Source organism: Pseudophryne corroboree, chromosome 9 (assembly GCF_028390025.1).
Source record: "Pseudophryne corroboree isolate aPseCor3 chromosome 9, aPseCor3.hap2, whole genome shotgun sequence".
Lineage (NCBI taxonomy): Eukaryota > Metazoa > Chordata > Amphibia > Anura > Myobatrachidae > Pseudophryne > Pseudophryne corroboree.
The window spans coordinates 351,186,114-351,201,937 of NC_086452.1; the positions used below are offsets into that span (position 1 = coordinate 351,186,114).

The window sequence follows — 15,824 nt, forward strand, 5'->3', positions numbered from 1 at the left end:
TATTCAGCTGTAGCAGAAACTGCTGCAGCCAGGACTTTAAGTCAGGACTCTGCAGCACACAGCTTCTGTCTCCTCCCCTTGCCGCTGATTAAACTCCGAGGAAGTTGTGCAGCCTTTGCTTCACTCCCTGCCCTTCCGTACTGCTCTATCACTTGGCCGCGGGTGGCACCTCCGGGCGGCGCCCCCCTTCTACGGGCGCCCCTGGCGAGTGCCATCCTGGCCAAATGGTAGATACGCCCCTGTGTAAGGATATCCTAACAGTCTCATGCAAGAATAGGATAGCGTTACTGTGCATACTACAAAATTGCTCCTCCAGGGATACTTCATTCCTTAACCAAGATGGCTGCCAGAGTTACAACTGTACATACTCTGCACCACCTTGTTACTGTGTAGACACTGTAGAGTGACATTTATTTATTTATTAACAGTTTTTTATATAACGCAGCATATTCCGTTGCGCTTTACAATTGAAACAACAGTAATAGAACAAAACTGGGTAATAACAGACAGACAGACATAGAGGTAGGAAAGCCATGCTTGCAGGCTTACAATCTATAGGGGAAAATAAGATTTTGGTTACCTACCGGTAAATCCTTTTCTCGTAGTCCGTAGAGGATGCTGGGGTCCACATTAGTACCATGGGGTATAGACGGGTCCACCAGGAGCCATTGGCACTTTAAGAGTTTGAGAGTGTGGGCTGGCTCCTCCCTCTATGCCCCTCCTACCAGACTCAGTCTAGAAACTGTGCCCGAGGAAACGGACATCTTCGAGAGAAGGATTTAACATAGATAGTGGCGAGATTCATACCAGCTCACACATACAAGGCACATCAAGCTAACTAGCTTGAAAAACTTAGCAACTGCTGAAACATTACTTACCAAGTAACAATGCAGTACACAACTAAACAAAGTTGTACTGAACCAGATAACTGTTGCAGGAAAACGAAGCGCTGGGCGGACGCCCAGCATCCTCTACGGACTACGAGAAAATTGAGGAGTCAGTAGCCACTGGCACCACAATAGGTTGGTTGATATGAAATGCCGTCACAACCTTTGTAAGAAACTGCTGACGTGTCTGGAGCTCAGCTCTATCTTCGTGGAAGAACAAGTTAGGGCTTTTACAAGACAAAGCCCCCAATTCTGACACACGTCTAGCAGAAGCTAAGGCCAACAACATGACAGCCTTCCATGTAAGAAATTTGACCTCAACCTCCTATAGAGGCTCAAACCAATCCGACTGGAGGAACTGCAACACCACATTAAGGTCCCAAGGCGCCGTAGGCGGCACAAAGGGAGATTGAATGTGCACAACTCCCTTCAAAAAGGTCTGAACCTCAGGGAGGGCAGCCAACTGTTTCTGGAAGAAAATGGATAGGGCCGAAACCTGGACCTTTACAGATCCCAACCTCAGGCTCATATCCACACCTGCTTGCAGGAAGAGGAGAAAACGTCCCAGTTGAAACTCTACCGCAGGAAACTTCTTGGACTCACACCAAGAGACATATTTCTTCCAAATACGATGGTAATGTTTAGACGTTACCTCTTTCCTAGCCTGTACCAGGGTAGGAATGGCCATCTTCGGAATGCCCTTCCGATCTAGTATCAGGCGTTCAACCTCCATGCGGTCAAACGTAGCCGCGTTAAGTCTTGATAGGCGAACGGCCCCTGCTGCAGTAGGTCCTCCCGAAGAGGAAGAGGCCTCGGCTCTTCCTGCAAGAGATTCAGAAGGCCAGTGGCCAGACTGGCCAAGTGACTCCGCCTTGGCCAGTCTGGAGCAATGAGGATCACTTGAACTCTTGTTCTCCGCACGAGCTTTAGAACTCTTGGAATGAGTGAGAGTGGTGGAAACATGTACACCGACTGGAACACCCACGGAGACACCAGGGCGTCCACTGCCACTGCTTGTGGGTCCCTCGACCTGGAACAATAGCGTTGAAGCTTCTTGTTGAGACGAGATGCCATCATGTCTATTTGGGGTAACCCCCAAAGGTCTGTTATTTCCTTGAACACCTCCCGACACCCGGGCTGGCTTCAGGACATCCCGGACCATTGTCAGTATCATCAACCCTTTTTTCCTGTGGAAGAAACACCCTCTGCACTTCCGTGTCGAGGATCAGCCCCAGAAAAGACAACCTCCGGGTTGGTTCCAAATGAGATTTTGGAAGGTTCAGAATCCAACCGTGGACTCTGAGTAGGCGGGTTGTGAGTACATTGGACTGCAACAGCTCCTCCTTGGACGATGCTTTTAACAGTAGATCGTCTAAATACGGAATGATGTTCACCCCGTTTACGGAGTAGAACCATCATCTCCACCATCACCTTGGTGCTGTAGAGAGGCCGAATGGCAGGGCCTGGAACTGGAAATGACAGTCCAGTAATGCAAAACAGAGATAAGCCTGATGCGGTAGCCAAATCAGAATGTGGAGGAACGCATCCTTGATATCCACGGATACTAGGAATTCCCCCTTTTCCAGAACTGATATCACTGCCCTGAGAGACTCCGTTTTGAACTCGAACTACTTCAGAAAAGGGTTCAGTGATTTTAGGTTCAGAATGGGCCTGACCGAACCATCCGGTTTCGGTACAACGAAAAGGTTCGAATAGTAACCAGTGGCTTGCAAATGAAAAGGCACTGGCACAGTGACCTGTGCCTCCACCAACTTCTGAACCACTGCTTGTAGGACAGTCCTGTCCGCCAGCAGAGCTGGCAAGCCTGATTTGAAAAATCGGTGAGGGAGATTTTGAAATTCCAACCTGTATCCCTGGGACACAATATCTATCACCCAGGGATCCAGGCCGAACGATACCCAGACGTGACTGAACTGCCTGAGCTCCCACTGGCCCCACCTCCAAGGTTTCTTGGATTTAGCTCGACCTCCCCTAACGAAGGTATTGGAGGGCTTGGCCTTTCTAGGCTTGTTAGGCCGAAAAGACTGCAATGCTGATGAAGAGAAGGATTTCTTCGGAGCAGGTGCAGCTGAGGGAAGGAACGGAGACTTACCCGACGTATCCGTGGATATCCACGCATCCAAAGCTTCCCCAAAGAGAGCCTGACCTGTGTAGGGTAGGGACTCCACACTTTTCCTGGATTCCGTGTCAGCCAACCACTGGCGCAGCCACAGTCCCCGACAAGCTGAAACAGACATGGAAGAGATCCCCGCAGTCATGGAACCCAGGTCTTTCATGGATTCTACCATAAAGCCTGCTGTGTCACAACTGAGGGCCTGAGCTGACGGGAGGCAGCCTCAGTTGTAGGGGCTGAGATGTACCGGAACCTGGGAGGTTGTATCAGACCCCTGGACATGTAAGTAACATGGATAATAACTGCCCGAAGGCGTGACCACGACAACTTGGATAAAAGTCAATGATGTTTATTATGACAACTCCGCAACACAGCAGCAGTAAAAGAAAACGTAAAAGTCAGCAAAGAATAAATACAGTTCCTGGGTACTACAGGATGGCAGGAGCCACAGGGCACTGGTAGTGTGAGATAGTTCTTATGATCTTCTAGATGGAAAGTCCTTACCAGGCCCGACTGTAGCAATGGAGATAACCCAGGATTGTGCCAGCTGGTGTTCCAGGAAAAGCTGGGTTGCTGAAGATAAAACAGCTGCTGTGGATACTGGCTGGAACCAGACTGTTGTTAGCACGGAGTGGATACTGGCTGGAACCAGTTAAATAATAAATGAACTTGGGAGCGATGAAATATGAACTGAAATGTAGAACTTGAGAGCGGAGAAATAATAATACCGGTGGAGAGTGGTAAAGTGTAGAAAGGACACCGGCCCTTTAAGGGAAGCTGTACTCTGCTGGAAGCTGAGCTGGAAGCAGGTAATGTTGTAGCTGGAAACAGATGAATCCACAATGGATTGGAGAGTCAGGCTACACCGCAGGTGGAATGCTGGTGCGGGTCTCTATGGTGAAAGTCTTGAGACAGGAGCTGGAACCTGGAAGACAATCACAGGAGAGAGACAAACAGGAACTAGGTTTGACAACCAAAGCACTGACGCCTTCCTTGCTCAGGCACAGTGTATTTATACCTGCAGCAAGGAAGGGATTGGTTTGGCAATTATGCAGATTAAAAATACTGACAACAGATTGGAGGAAATGATCAGCTGACAGAATCCAAGATGGCTGCGCCCATGCAGACACTTGGAGGGAAGTTTGGTTTGTAATCCATGTGGTAATGAAAACAGTAATGGCGGCGCCGGCCACTGGAGACAGGAGACGCCAGGCTGACAAGTGCACATCCAACCACGCGGACACAGCGGAGGCCGCGGCTGACGTAATCGCCACTCTGACACTCTGCATGCAGAAGCTCAGGGACGGCGGCGGAGGCCGCGGGAGACGCCATGCCAGATGTAATAAGGCGTTACTGTGACAGCGTCTCAGAGAGACAGGAGAGGATGCAGGAATGTGAACATTAGGATAACAGATGGGATCCGGTCCTGGAGCGCTGAGCCAGCCTTAGGAGGCATCTGATGGGTAAGAAATGGCGTCCAGATACCCGGATCGTGACAGCATACCCCCCCTTTAGGAGTGGCCCCAGGACACTTCTTTGGCTTTTGAGGAAACTTGGAATGGAATCTCCGGACCAAGGCAGGAGCATGGACATCAGAAGCATTGGTCCATGAACGTTCCTCAGGACCATAACCCTTCCAGTCAATAAGATATTGTAGTTGACCGTAACGGTGACGTGAGTCCAGGATCTTGGCCACTTCATACTCAACGCCTCGTTGAGTTTGGACTTTCGGAGTTGGAGGAAGTGAGGAATGAAACCGATTCAAGATCAGCGGTTTCAACAGGGAAACATGGAATGTCCTGGGTATTTTTAAGAAGGGAGGCAACTGGAGTCTGTAAGCAACAGGATTGATGACTTGTTCAATCTTGAAAGGACCGATATAGCGAGGTGCAAACTTCATACTGGGAACTCTTAACCTCAAATTCTTCGTGGATAACCATACCCGATCACCCACCTTGAGAGCAGGAACTGCTCGACGCTTCTTATCCGCAAACTTCTTGTACCTGAACGTTGCCTTGAGCAGAGCTGATCGTACGCTCTTCCAGATATTGGCAAACTGATGCAAGGTGATATCCACTGCGGGAACAGAAGTTGCTGGAAGCGGTTGGAACTCAGGGACTTTAGGATGGAATCCAAAGTTAGTGAAGAATGGTGTTGAAGCAGATGAAGAATGATACTGGTTGTTATGACAGAACTCGGCCCAGGGAAGTAATTGAACCCAGTCATCTTGAGAGGAGGACACATAGATGCGGAGGAAGGCCTCCAAGTCCTGATTCACCCTCTCGGTTTGACCATTGGTCTGAGGATGGTAAGCCGTGGAAAACTTTAGCTTGACTTGGAGGACTTGACATAAACTTCGCCAGAATTTGGCTGTGAATTGAACTCCTCGATCTGATATAATTTCTTCAGGAAGACCGTGGAGTCGGAAGATCTCTTGTATGAATACTTGAGCCAACTTGGAAGCTGACGGAAGACCGGTGAGAGGAATGAAGTGTGCCATCTTGGTGAACCGGTCAACTACCACCCAGATGGTATTGAACTTGTAGCACATGGGTAAGTCTGTAATGAAATCCATCGACAAGTGGGTCCATGGTCGACGGGGAACGGATAGTGGAACCAGTTGCCCCGCAGGCGACTGGCGGGATACTTTATGTTGGGCACACTTTGGGCAAGATGCAATAAACTCCAAGACGTCCTTTTTCAGAGTTGGCCACCAATAGGACCTAGAGATAAACTCCAGGGTTTTTTGGATACCTGTATGTCCGGCAAAACGGGAAGCATGGGCCCAATGCATGAGCTTCTTCCTTAGCATCGGCTTCACAAAACTTTTCCCTGATGGGGGCGTAGAGTCCATCCCTACCGTGGAGAATGCCAACGGATTTATAATAGGATGCTTGTCTGAAGACTCTGACTCATTTTCTTGCTCCCATGAGCGGGAAAGGGCATCGGCCTTGCGATTCTGAGAGCCCGGACAGAACTGGAGTTTAAAGTCGAACCTGGAAAAGAAAAGTGCCCATCTGGCCTGACGAGGGTTGAGACATTGTGCGCCTTTCAGATATAAAAGGTTCTTGTGGTCTGTAAGTATGGTGATTGAATGAGAAGCTCCCTCCAACAGATACCTCCACTCTTCTAGAGCGAGCTTGATGGCTAGCAACTCCTGGTCGCCAATGGCATAGTTGCGCTCAGCTGGGGAGAACTTCCGGGAGAAGAAACTGCAAGGGTGTAAATGGCCATCTTTAGCCCTCTGAGATAACAGCGCTCCTACTCCAACGGAGGAGGCATCCACCTCTAAGATGAAAGGAGAGTCGATGTCAGGCTGTTTCAGAACAGGCGCAGAGATGAACCTTTGTTTTAAAAGATGAAATGCTTGCATGGCTTCTTCAGACCACTTGGACGGGTTAGCACCCTTCTTAGTGAAAGCAGTAATAGGCGCCACAATGGTGGAAAAGTCTCGTATAAACTTTCGGTAATAGTTGGCGAACCCTAAGAACCTCTGGACCCCTTTGAGGGTTAAGGGTACCGGACAATTTTGGATTGCTTGTAGTTTCTCAGGATCCATCTCTAGTCCGGAACCGGACACAATGTACCCTAGAAACGGAATGGACTTGACTTCAAAGACGCATTTTTCTAATTTGCAATAGAGATGATTGACACGGAGACGGGACAGAACCTCTTTAACCCAAAAACGATGTTCCTCTAAATCGTTGGCAAAAATGAGGATATCGTCTAGATAGACCACGACATGACGGTATAGAATGTCTCTGAAGATCTCATTGACAAAATGCTGGAAGACAGCTGGAGCATTGCTCAATCCGAAGGGCATGACGAGGTACTCATAATGTCCGTCACGGGTGTTAAAGGCGGTCTTCCACTCGTCACCCTCACGGATCCGGATGAGATTGTATGCACCTCGCAAGTCCAGCTTTGTAAAGATGGTAGCTCCGCTAACTCTGTCAAAGAGCTCAGTAATCAGGGGTAAAGGATAACGGTTCTTGATGGTAATGTCGTTCAAACCTCTGTAGTCGATGCACGGCCGCAGACCACCATCTTTCTTTTTTACAAAAAAGAAGCCTGCGCCGGCTGGAGAAGAAGAAGGTCGAATGAACCCCTTTGCTAGGTTCTCTTTAATATATTCCTCCATAGAATGCGTCTCAGGCAGAGACAACGGATAAGTTCGGCCTCGAGGTGGAACCTTCCCTGGAACGAGATCAATCGGACAGTCCCATTCTCTATGAGGAGGAAGGATATCAGCAGAAGCTTTACTGAACACATCCGTGAAATCTTGATATGGAGGAGGTGGAACATCAGACGACCTGGGGGAGGAAGAACAGACAGGCAATACTTTAAACAAACATGTCTCAGCACAGGAGGAACCCCATGCCAGGATTTGCGTAGTCGTCCAATCAATTGTAGGATTGTGAAGACGGAGCCATGGAAGGCCCAGGACCACAGGATGTGTGGCTCTTGGAATCACTAAAAAAGAAATAAGTTCGGAATGAAGAACTCCCACTCTCAGACGAACTGGTAGAGTCCTTAAAGAAATAACTGCATCAAATATTTTGCTGCCATCCACGGCAGTTAAAGAAATGGACGAAGGAAGTCTCTCGGTGGGTAGGGACCACCGTTTAACATAGGCTTCGGTAATAAAGTTCCCAGCTGCTCCGGAATCAAGGAGGGCAATGACGTTCCGATAACGTTGAGCAACTTGAAGCGAGACTGGGAGATTACAATCTTGAGGAGATGGAGAGGAGATCATTACTCCTAGCCGGCCCTCTCCTTGGCGAGCTAGGATTTGGAGTTTCCCGGACGTTTGGGACAGGCATTAATGGTGTGAGACGGAGCTGCACAATAGAGACAGAGAAACTCGGAGAGACGTCTTCGGCGCTCAGCAGGAGTTAAACGGGAACGGCCAAGTTGCATGGACTCATCTTTAGATGGTGACAGTTGACGAGGAGGAGGAGCAGAAGATTTTGGAGCAGATGATCTTCCACGCTCAGTTGCTCTCTCTCTGAAACGTAAATCCACTTTCGTGCAGAGTGAGATTAGCTCATCTAACTTAGAAGGTAAGTCTCTGGTAGCTAACTCATCTTTAATACGCTCAGATAAGCCATGCCAGAATGCAGCATACAGGGCCTCGTCGTTCCATGCTAGTTCGGATGCCAGGATCTGGAACTGTATCAGATATTGTCCTACAGTACGTGACCCCTGGCGTAAACGGAGAATCTCGGATGAAGCTGAGGTTACCCGGCCTGGCTCGTCGAAGATGCGCCTGAATGTTGACACGAAGGCAGTGTAGGAAGATAGCAGGGTGTCGGACCTCTCCCATAACGGTGATGCCCAATCAAGGGCTGAGCCACTGAGAAGAGAAATAATGTAGGCAATTTTTGTACGGTCACTGGGAAAATTGCCAGGTTGTAGCTCAAACTGAATCTCACACTGGTTGAGAAATCCCCTGCAGAATCTTGGAGATCCGTCAAATTTTGCTGGCGTTGGAAGATGAAGACGTGGAGCAGAAATGGGTAAGGTGGGTGGGGTTATAGCTGGAGTCACAGTGGTTGACGCACCAGACGCGCCTGATCCACGGAGAGTTGTCTGAATCCCATCCAGCCGAGTAGAGAGATCCTGGAGACAGCGGATGATGTGGCCCTGTGCAGCCTCCTGATGTTCTAGTCGGGCTGCCAGTTCTTGCATCGGCCTGGCCGCTTGATCCTGGTCTCCGGCTGGATTCATTAGGTCAGTGCTTACTGTCACAACTGAGGGCCTGAGCTGACGGGAGGCAGCCTCAGTTGTAGGGGCTGAGATGTACCGGAACCTGGGAGGTTGTATCAGACCCCTGGACATGTAAGTAACATGGATAATAACTGCCCGAAGGCGTGACCACGACAACTTGGATAAAAGTCAATGATGTTTATTATGACAACTCCGCAACACAGCAGCAGTAAAAGAAAACGTAAAAGTCAGCAAAGAATAAATACAGTTCCTGGGTACTACAGGATGGCAGGAGCCACAGGGCACTGGTAGTGTGAGATAGTTCTTATGATCTTCTAGATGGAAAGTCCTTACCAGGCCCGACTGTAGCAATGGAGATAACCCAGGATTGTGCCAGCTGGTGTTCCAGGAAAATCTGGGTTGCTGAAGATAAAACAGCTGCTGTGGATACTGGCTGGAACCAGACTGTTGTTAGCACGGAGTGGATACTGGCTGGAACCAGTTAAATAATAAATGAACTTGGGAGCGATGAAATATGAACTGAAATGTAGAACTTGAGAGCGGAGAAATAATAATACCGGTGGAGAGTGGTAAAGTGTAGAAAGGACACCGGCCCTTTAAGGGAAGCTGTACTCTGCTGGAAGCTGAGCTGGAAGCAGGTAATGTTGTAGCTGGAAACAGATGAATCCACAATGGATTGGAGAGTCAGGCTACACCGCAGGTGGAATGCTGGTGCGGGTCTCTATGGTGAAAGTCTTGAGACAGGAGCTGGAACCTGGAAGACAATCACAGGAGAGAGACAAACAGGAACTAGGTTTGACAACCAAAGCACTGACGCCTTCCTTGCTCAGGCACAGTGTATTTATACCTGCAGCAAGGAAGGGATTGGCTTGGCAATTATGCAGATTAAAAATACTGACAACAGATTGGAGGAAATGATCAGCTGACAGAATCCAAGATGGCTGCGCCCATGCAGACACTTGGAGGGAAGTTTGGTTTGTAATCCATGTGGTAATGAAAACAGTAATGGCGGCGCCGGCCACTGGAGACAGGAGACGCCAGGCTGACAAGTGCACATCCAACCACGCGGACACAGCGGAGGCCGCGGCTGACGTAATCGCCACTCTGACACTCTGCATGCAGAAGCTCAGGGACGGCGGCGGAGGCCGCGGGAGACGCCATGCCAGATGTAATAAGGCGTTACTGTGACAGCGTCTCAGAGAGACAGGAGAGGATGCAGGAATGTGAACATTAGGATAACAGATGGGATCCGGTCCTGGAGCGCTGAGCCAGCCTTAGGAGGCATCTGATGGGTAAGAAATGGCGTCCAGATACCCGGATCGTGACATGCTGCATCGTGAATGTTACGCAAAAACAATTCAAAATAACCCTTATCCATTGTATCAAAATCCTCAAGTAAGGTGCCTGACCATTTTACTATAGCTTTTGCAATCCATGCACTAGCAATAGCGGGACGTAATATGGCCCCCGAAGCTGTGTACATTGATTTAAGTGTATTATCAATCTTTCGATCAGCCGGCTGCTTTAAGGCGGTAGATCCTGGAACATGCAAAACCACCTTTTTTAAGGAGTCTGGACACAGATGTGTCAACAATTGGTGGGCTTTCCCATTTTTTCCTATCCTCCTCAGGGAAAGGAAACGCCACCTGGACCCTTTTAGGGATCTGGAATTTTTTCTCCGGGTTTTCCTATGCTTTTTCAAATATTGCATTTAATTCCTTTGACGCAGGGAAGGTTAGCGAGGCTTTCTTATTTTCAGTGAAAAAAGCCTCCTCAACCTGCTCAGGTGTGGTATCATTAATATTCAACACATCCCTGGTAGCCTCTATCATCATTTGCACCCCCTTTGCAAGAGAGGCAGACCCCCGCAACACATCCCCAGTACCGTCTGTGGTATCAGAATCGGTATCCGTGTCATCTTGCATGACATGAACAAGCGCACGTTTGTGGGGGTATATAGTGGAGCGTCCTGAGGTACCAGAATCGGGCCATACTGCCATAGAGTTCTGTAATACCTGGGTTGCGGATTCATTACTTGCAATCCTATCTGAAATCTGAGAAATCCAAGATTTGATAGAGGAAAACCACTCCGGTTCCCTTGCTGGAATCTGTGCTAAACCAGTGCTTTCCTGATTACATGGAATGGGATCATCCTGGGAGGACATATCCTCTGCAGCATATGACACAGTGTCCCTGGACATAGCTAAAGGAGACCACCAAACACTCCACACACACAGAGGGGAGGGCAGACAGAGTTTCACCCCCAAGAATGGCAAGAGAGACACAGAGATTAGAGCCAACCCATACACAGCGCTTTTAACCAAAGGGAGACCCCTTGTCAGCGCTGACTGTGCACCTTAATAGGATACACAGTCGCATTACAGCCTCTCCTCCCCCCCTTCTACAACCCCCTGGTATCGTGAGAGATAGCTGGAGTTGCTGTGGAGGGACCTTCTTTCTCCTGATCAGCGCAATGCAGGCAGGAAAATGGCGCTGAACGCTGCTGGGTCCACTCTGAGGAGAAGCTCCGCCCCCAAAATGGTGCTGTCTTCCCGCTCTTCATCTGATTATACTGGCCTGAGGATTGATGCTGGCTGAGATCCTGGGACCCCCGACAGGCTTTGTGACCAGTGTAGGGTGTAAGCGCTGGCCCAGGGCGCCCCTCACCGCGCCGCACTATGTACCGCTAAGCCATCCCGGAGCGCAGTTAATACTGCGCTCCTACCCTGCTGCCTTCATCTTCACACCGCCCCCCCCCCCCCGCTTGCTAGGTGTGTCGGTGTCTTACTCGCCACAATCTTCAGCTCTGTAAGGGGGTAGCGGCATACTGCTGGGGTGAGCGATCCCCTGTGGCGGGGAACGATCTATCCCCTCAAGAGCTCAGTGTCCTGTCAGCGGAGTAAGTGGCTCAGACCCCGCAGGGCGGACACTATTTCCCCCCGTAGTCTAACGCTGCAGGGAGGCTGTTGCCAGAAGCCTCCCTGTAAAATAAAAAACTCTAAAATAACATTTTACTAGAAAAGCTCTGGAGAGCTCCCCTAGCTGTGACCGGCTTCTCCGGGCACATTTTCTAAACGGAGTCTGGTAAGAGGGGCATAGAGGGAGGAGCCAGCCCACACTCTCAAACTCTTAAAGTGCCAATGGCTCCTGGTGGACCCGTCTATACCCCATGGTACTAATGTGGACCCCAGCATCCTCTAGGACGTAAGAGAAATAGGCATTGATACACAAGGATAGGTGTTACCTATTGCATAATGGTCCTGCCAGATTGCAAAGGTTCTTAATGGGCTGTATGATATGGTTACCCAGCAATGTTGGCCAAAGGGGCAGGAGGATGTGAAAGTGAAGAAATACAAAATATATGAGGTTATGTGTGGACTGTACAGAGAGGAAGAGTGGGAGATGGACGTCTCCCCAATAGTTTCAAGAGACCTGTGGCATATTACCGGCTTTTACCGCTGTTCCAGCATCTTGCAACGCTACCTGCATCCAGAGGACAGTCACCAGTTGATGAGCTATCTCAACCCTGCACCGCTACAAACTCTGCTTCATGCCTTAACCAGCGTAACAGCTGTACCGTAACTTCTCAATAAACCACACTACTGGTTAAGCCACTGGACTCATCTTTGGGTCACAACACTCCCCTGGTGTGTACATTCCTCTGACATATACCATTGCATGTACACATATTTTTACAACATCTGATTGGTGAAAGATCAGGACTAACCATCTTGTGTTTATTAGAATCAGAATGGCTGAGGAGTACCCTCAGTTGCTCACAGGCCCCAAGCATAGTTATGAAACGTTGTCTGCAGGTGCATTGGCAGATGCTCCCCAGCTCCCAGGCCTAGCTCGCACTTGGCTTCTAGGGCCCTCATTCCGAGTTGATCGGTCGCAAGGCGAATTTAGCAGAGTTACACACGCTAAGCCGCCGCCTACTGGGAGTGAATCTTAGCTTCTTAAAATTGCGACCGATGTATTCGCAATATTGCGATTACTAACTACTTAGCAGTTTCAGAGTAGCTTCAGACTTACTCTGCCTGTGCGATCAGTTCAGTGCTTGTCGTTCCTGTTTGACGTCACAAACACACCCAGCGTTCGCCCAGGCACTCCCACCGTTTCTCCGGCCACTCCTGCGTTTTTTCCGGAAACGGTAGCGTTTTCAGCCACACGCCCCTGAAACGCTGTGTTTCCGCCCAGTAACACACATTTCCTGTCAATCACATTACGATCGCCGGAGCGATGAAAAAGCCGTGAGTAAAATTACTTTCTACATAGCAAAGTAACTTGGCGCAGTCGCAGTGCGAACATTGCGCATGCGTACTAAGCGGATTTTCATTGCGATGCGATGAAAAATACCGAGCGAACAACTCGGAATGAGGGCCTAGGTGTGGACATGCAGTGAAATCTGAAGAAGCAGACTGCAAAAGTGTACCTGCATCAAAAGCCAAGTGTACTGTCACTATTTAACCATCACATTCAAAAACGTTTCAATTTTGAAAATACTGTACAATATACCGTAGTTAATTTACATTTAAACCATTGATAATAGTGAGGAGACATTTGGACTGCCTTTATTACATGTAACACTTTTTGACTGAATCTTTAACAGTGGGCAAAGTGTGCCTACAAATGTGCTTCTCTGGGAAAGTGGAAATGGGTGGCACAAAATGAGAGAACACACACCTGGTGCAAAATTCATGTCCTTTTGTACAGGTAAAATAGCCATGCACTCCTCTGCACAGCAATGACCATTTGCTATATCTCATTTCTGTAGTCTAACTCTGCACAATTACATTGTACATCTGCACAATATACTTCTAAATGATTCAGCTCAACACCTCCCATTGTCCTACACAAGTATCTTCTCCCTGCATACACTTTGCTTAGTAAATCTGAGGTGGAACTCATATTGCCACATTAAAAATAGAAACATAGAAACACAGAATTTGACGGCAGATAAGAACACCTTGGCCCTTCTAGTCTGCCCCTTTTTTTACCTCAAACCTTATTTGATCCTTATTTCTTTGTAAGGATATGGGTGGTCATTCCGAGTTGATCGCTAGCTGCATTTGTTCGCTGTGCAGCGATGAGGCAAAAAAAGGGCACTTCTGCGTATGCGGCGCAATGCGCACGCGTGACGTACTATAAAAATGAACAATGTAGTTTCACACAGGGTCTAGCGAAGCGTTTCAGTTGCACTGCTGGCCGCAGAGTGATTGACATGAAGTGGGCGAGTTTGAGAACCTGTGGTCTATCCCAGTGGTTCTCAACCTCGGTCCTCAAGTACCCCCAACAGTTCATGTTTTCCAGGTCACCTAGCAGTTGAACAGGTGTATTCATTACTCACTGACACATTATAAAAGACCCACAGGTGGAGCAAATGATTTCACTTGCAATCCTATGAAGAGACCTGGAAAACATGAACTGTTGGGGGTACTTGAGGACAGAGGTTGAGAACCACTGGTTTATCCCATGCATGTTTAAATTGCTCTACTGTTAGCCTCTACCACCTCTAATGGGAGGCTGGTCCACTTGTCCACTACCCTTTCTGGGGGTAATTCCGAGTTGCAAATTTGTTTGCAGTTGGGCAAAACCATGTGCACTGCAGGGGGGGCAGATATAACATTTGCAGAGAGTTAGATTTGAGTGGGTTATTTTGTTTCTGTGCAGGGTAAATACTGGCTGCTTTATTTTTACACTGCAATTTAGATTTCAGTTTGAACACACCCCACCCAAATCTAACTCTCTCTGCAAATGTTATATCTGCCACACCTGCAGTGCAAATGATTTTGCCCAACTGCTAACAAATTTGCTGCTGCGATCAACTCGGAATTACCCCCTCTGTGAAGTCATTTTTCCTCAAATTTCCCCAGAAACTACTTTATCTCCAGTTTCAGTGCATCTTCTTGTGCTATATACCGAAAGATGGATAGGTGTATGAGAACCATAAATGAACGTAAATTATGGTCCATGTAGAATATGAATTCAGGTGTTATACAAGATCACAGGCACAAAGGTTGGCTCAGGAGGCAGAGATCCGATACAAGCTAAGCAGTAATGCAGGAGCACGGAACGCCTAGCATGTGAATTATATAACCTACAACAGTGACAGGTGGCTAATTAAGCATCTGGCACCAATGAAAATCATTACCAAAATCAGCCACCAGATGCCAGAAAGAGGATGTGACTGTAAATACTGATCACATTAAATCAAAATACCACAGAAAATGTACCAGCAAGCAGGACAGCTTTAAGAGAGGAGGAGGGTAGTGTGCAACCTCCTCCGTCCAGGGCTCCACCTTTCTAGCCAGCAGCGGTGTAGAGCCCGAGCACTACGGGTCAGTGTAGTGATACTGTGTAGTAGTGATGTAGAGCGGCGTGTATGGGGGGTTGTAGTGTAGTGATGTAGTGCGCGGTATGTAGGGGGGCTGTGGCGTAGTGATGTAGTGTGGCATGTAGGGGTGATGTAGCATTGTAATGTAGTGTGGCATGTCTGGGGGATATAGCATAGTGATGTAGTGTGGTGTGTATAGGGGATATAGCACAGTGATGTAATGTGGTGTGTAGGGAGGATGTAGCATAGTGATGTACTGTGGCATGTAGGGGGATGTAGCGTAGTGATGTAGTGCAGCATGTGTGAGGGATGTTGCGTAGTGATGTAGTACAGCATGTAGGGTGGATGTAGCATAGTGTAGCGATGTTGGGGGTCATTCCGAGTTGTTCGCTCGTTGCCGATTTTCGCTATACTGCGATTAGTCGCTTACTGCGCATGCGCAAGGTTCGCAGAGCGCATGCGCTTAGTTATTTTACACAAAAGTTAGGTATTTTACTCACGGCATAACGAGGAATTTTCATCGTTCTGGTGATCGTACTGTGATTGACAGGAAGTGGGTGTTTCTGGGCGGAAACTGGCCGTTTTCTAGGAGTGTGCTAAAAAACGCTGGCGTTTCTGGGAAAAACGCGGGAGTGTCTGAAGAAACGGGGGAGTGTCTGGGCGAACGCTGGGTGTGTTTGTGACGTCAAACCAGGAACGAAACTGACTGAACTGATCGCAATGGCTGAGTAAGTCT

The 15,824-nt window shown here is 48.5% G+C and overlaps 1 protein-coding gene across 2 annotated transcripts in view; it reads left to right on the top strand.

Moving 5' to 3' along the window:
* PVALB (parvalbumin) overlaps positions 1–15,824 on the top strand; it is a 408,212-nt gene that overhangs the window by 189,019 nt on the left and 203,369 nt on the right. The window lies entirely within an intron of this gene.